Source organism: Oreochromis aureus, linkage group 18, assembly GCF_013358895.1.
Source record: "Oreochromis aureus strain Israel breed Guangdong linkage group 18, ZZ_aureus, whole genome shotgun sequence".
Classification (NCBI taxonomy): domain Eukaryota; kingdom Metazoa; phylum Chordata; class Actinopteri; order Cichliformes; family Cichlidae; genus Oreochromis; species Oreochromis aureus.
The window spans coordinates 3413031-3417710 of record NC_052959.1 but is presented as its reverse complement, the minus strand read 5'-3'; positions in this window follow the sequence as shown (position 1 = coordinate 3417710).

The following is a 4680-nucleotide window of genomic DNA, read 5'->3' as shown; positions in this document are numbered from 1 at the left end:
TACAGCATCAAGATCAAATTTCTCTGTTTGTAAGCACCTGTCCTCACGCCTTACCTTGAGATAGAATGGTGACCTGTTGGAGTTTCACCATGAGTTCTCCTTATAAGCAAAGCCCCTCTGCCAAATATGGAGGAGCGCTTTAAGGCCCAGGAATGTTTTTGTGTCTGGTTGGGCTGGGGGTTGGTGAAGGGAGGTGGTTAATGAGTGGTGGAGGGTAATATAGAAATCAGCGGGATAGAGTCTTATCAGTGATGGAGTCTCCCAACAAGGCCATATTAGGAGCTCCATGCATGCAGTGCCGTGATTAATCATAGGTATCCTCAAGCAGCCAGGGGACCACAATTCAATCTTTAAATAGACATGGGGAGGAATTCCTCTGTCATCATCCCTTAAGTGTGCTTGTGTTGCAGGAACAATACATGTCGTACCGAACAGAGGCATCCTCATTTAACACAGGCAGAACTGGCACACGGTGAAGAATGTTTAAATGTATTTAAATGATGTGTGAATTTCACAGATCCTGCAGGGGTCTAAAAGCTCTTACCAAAAATATATATTAGTAAAACCTTAAGATATATATATATACATTTATCATAGGACAAATACTAACAAAAAGCTGTTCTTTCTGCACATCACTGTTAAACATGATGATTAAATAAAATTTAAAAGAAATACAAAGATCAAGAAATCCTTATTAAGGCCCTGCCCACACATACATGAGTATTTGAAAAAAGTTTTGTCCTGTCATCAACTTTTCTACAACATTTTAGACCTTTTGGACAAACTCTTGCATTTGGCATGCTCTTAGTAGTGCTATCCTTTTTTTCATAACAAAGGAAGTGGAAAACCCCCCGTTTTAAAACCCCCTGTGTGTCTGTGTCAGTGTAGTGTAAGACAGGTAGATGACAACACTGAATTGATCTTTTTTTTTTTTTTTTTGCTAAAATTCAGAGTGGAGGCGATTTAAGTTAGTTATTATGTATCAGTTTTGTTTGTTTGTGTATTCTTTGAAGAATTTATTCTGATATGATCAGAAATAACTGAGTTACAGTTTGAAATGTAATTAAGTCAGCATTATCTATTTATCTTGAAACCCAAGGTAGTTGTAGTGTCTAAAACTCAACTAAAAACTAGGTGTGAAAAAACTCACTTGAATAAAAATAATAAGTAGTAAAAGTAACTAATAATAATAATTTTAAAAATGAAAACTAACTGAAGCAAAATCTTGTACTTAAAAAATAAAGGTAATTTAGCAATTTAAAAAAAATATTATAAAAAATGCTTTGCGTGTAGTTTGTAGTATCTGTTATAAAACTGCCAAATCAAATATGTGGTGCAGCCAGAAGTAGTTTTTATGTTTTATCTATTTTTCTAAAGATTGTGCAAATTTACAAAAACACCTTTAGATCAGTAATTACAGTAATTACAAGTAATTACAAAACCCACCAAAACCAAACACTAACTGCAATAAAAACTAAAAACTGAAACAACAGTGGAAACAGAAATGAGAAAAAATGTGAAAATAACCCCAAATAAAGCCTTAGTGAAAAGTGTGTAACCATGTAATCCCTGCTTATAGCAAAAAAGCATCCTTTGAATATTTTGCCATCCCACGGATGTTGCTGAAACACAAAAGACGGCACACAACGTATCTAGGGAGATATTTTAGAGAAGTATGTTATGTATGGGTCTCAATTACTCTCGGAGCTTAGGGAGAGGCATTGTATTGTGTGTAGTTATCAGAGAATGAGCTTTGTGGTAACAAAAACAGACATCACATACTGAGTAAGTCGGTCTAAATAAAGAGCATAAGCATTTGAGCTCAACTAGGCGACAAGTGCGGAGTAACACAGACAGAGGTCTGCCACAGGTGACGTGCTTGAGATTCATTGAAAGGCAATGATGATGACACACAACAGAGGCCTCTGCACAATATGACCGGTTCAGTGCGATGCTAAGGTTACCGTAAAAGGCACCTCACATTATCAGGCAGCAGCTAGCAAAAGCTGGCCCCGTGGTTACAGCCCCGTTTAAATGGTATTGCAACTTTGAGGACAAAGATAACTGTGTGAAATTCCTGCTGAGAACGCGGCACTGATCGAGGAGAACAGCCACGGAGGCTTTCAGGGTGCTGCTATTGCTTGCAGCTAGGATCAACTATAGCAGATGATGGTCTCACACTGATCTCAGTCTCACATAAATCTCCTGAGAGTGACAGATATTATCCCACAGCCTATCAAGTGAGAATGTTCCTGCTTCTTTGTGGAGTCGGAGCTTAGCTGCCTTCAACATTGTAGCACGATTTACTTTAGATCTTAATAATGATATGATATGTACAACAACAAAATTAAATGCATTAAATGCATTAAAACACTGTTAAGTATAATCCCACCACTCAAACCTACTGATACATAGTCCCAATAAATGTTATCTGTATAACTTTAACAATATAATACTGTTTCATAATGTGCAACTTACACACATGCATACATTATGCATAGCACTCATCACAGCCAGCCACTAGCACCAGTAATAACAGCTCCTTGAAAGGTTAAGAGATAAAAGGAGGGTCAACAGCTGCTGACAAGAGCTGAGATTATTTCCATTCTGATAACTTCCCCGGCCCTCTTATTGACAGCTGGCGTCAGCTGGAAGTGAGAGATTCCATGCCCTGCTAAAGAGCAAGTGAAGATAACATCAACCTTAAAGGTCAAACGTGACTGAAATATTTTCTTTATGTCACAACAAATACACATTGTCACCACATACACTTAAAAGAAAAAAGCCCACTTACATAAAAACAATGTTTTTAATGTGCTTTACTCTGTATTTCACTGTAAAGTATTTATAAAAGTGCTGTGTAAATAAAGTTATCACTGCTATTGTGGGTTAGTTTTGCAGTCTGTCTAGATCTGGAACCAGGAATGTTTGGAAGAATTTCAACAATCAGACGAAATTAGAAGATTAAAAAAAGAGAAGACTCTATCTAGAACTTCAAGGTACAGTCTAATATATAGCTTCATATGTGGTCTAATTACAGAAGCAGGGAATTGCTGTGTCATTCATGGCTTGTCTTATTCACTTGAGCGTGAGCTCTGATATCTTGTTAATCACACTGATAATCTTCAGTGCATGCTGTGCTGTATGTGGTGTGAGCAGAGGTGTGAATGTGCTTTCATTAGCTCATAGACAAACTTCTGTACCTATGGGCCCAAACAGGGAGTTAAAGATATAGGATGTAATAAGAGAAGACATAGGGCTCCCTAAATTTCACACAAAGGGAGTCTGGGGCCTCCCTCTCCTCCCACCTCCTCTCCTGCCTCATATCAATATTTAGTCTCCAGCGGAAACAACAACCACTAAGACCTGACAGCAGCACCAAGGCAAAGCTCTAGACAGGTAAGATTAGCAGTTTCTGTAAATGATAAAGGCAATGGTGCCTCTACACCATTGCAACTATTACGAATCAGAAACAGCTGCATTTTCAAATATTATGTTCAAGATACTGTAAAAAAAAAAATACATTAATTGATTAAAAAATAAATAAACCAACAGAGTCAAACCTGCTAAATTAAGCATAAAGATCCTGACATGCAGTTTGTATTGCATCCCATTGTGCTTATTTTTCTGTCGATGTTTGCTTGTTAATCCTCTGGAATTCTCCCCAGGCCTTTGGAACAGACAGACCTGGGCAGGGATTCATTGACCAGCTGCAAGTGATTACAGGCGGTATTACAGTAGGTCCAAGAATGAGCACTGGTTTATGTTTGACCTTGAGGTCCAGGCTCTTGGGCTTTCTTGACCTCTATTTTAAGAACATGGATTTTGTTTTCTCTCTCGTCTCTTTTAGTTATCATCACTATCTCACTATTTCACTTTTCAAATTATTTCCCACTTCTTCACTCGACTTCTAATTTTCCCATTTAGGCCTAAAGCTTGATATATGCCAGTGCTTTGGATTTCACACCATAGCACATGTGTTAACGTGACATAAACCTTTCCAGTAAAGAAGACCTTGCTACAGACCTACATTACTTGCTTGTAATGCTATTGCAATAGCCAAGTGTAGACAATTGCTGTTTCCTTGTTTTCATAGCGCTGACAGAATCCGTTCTGAAGCCTCTCCTTATCGCATTTTATTAAAAGTGATTATTGTTCAAGGCGTATTCCCCTCAACATGATCTGGTCAGTTTCACTATTATAGATTTAACTGAACACATGTCTGTATTTGTAATTGTACAGCAGTGTGTCTAATCCAGTGTACAATTACAAATGCAGACAACAAAGCTGAGAAGTCAAGATTAACCCATCCCCTACCACACCCAGGTACTTTCAGCTGTTGGATTGACCCGAAACTTTAATATTTTTACTATAAGCCACTATCCCATACCTGACTCATGGTTTATGTTATAATCTACTTCAAAGATATTTATTTACTGTAAATACGAGTAAAGGGAGGATGCCTTCAAATGCATTTGACATCTATATTTTTTAGCAACTAGAACATTGTAGCTGCAATTTCACCATTAATGGGCATATATAAAATTTCATGTTTTTTAACTAGCAGTTATTACAGTATAATCCATGTACTATTGCATTATATTCCATGTGTTAGAGATCATTCAAATCTTGTACAATTTGTCATGAACCCACTTTGAAAAAAACAGAAAGAATACAATG